We start from the raw sequence: 336 nt of genomic DNA, 5'->3' as shown, positions 1-336 counted from the left end.
GATATCAGTGTTGTCATATACAGTGATAACAGTGTTGTTATCTACAGTGATATCAGTGTTGTCATATATACAGTGATAACAGTGTTGTCATATACAGTGATAACTGTTTTGTCATATACAGTGATATCAGTGTTGTCATATACAGTGATAACAGTGTTGTTATCTACAGTGATATCAGTGTTGTCATATACAGTGATAAATCACTGTATATGACAACACTGAACTGTTTTGTCATATGATATCACTGTATATGACAAAACAGTTATCACTGTAGTGTTGTAACACTGTTATCACTATATGGTCATATCAGTTATCACTGTTTTTGTCATATACAGT

Source organism: Priapulus caudatus, unplaced genomic scaffold (assembly GCF_000485595.1).
Source record: "Priapulus caudatus unplaced genomic scaffold, Priapulus_caudatus-5.0.1 Scaffold693, whole genome shotgun sequence".
Lineage (NCBI taxonomy): Eukaryota > Metazoa > Priapulida > Priapulimorpha > Priapulimorphida > Priapulidae > Priapulus > Priapulus caudatus.
This window is presented reverse-complemented; position numbering follows the sequence as displayed.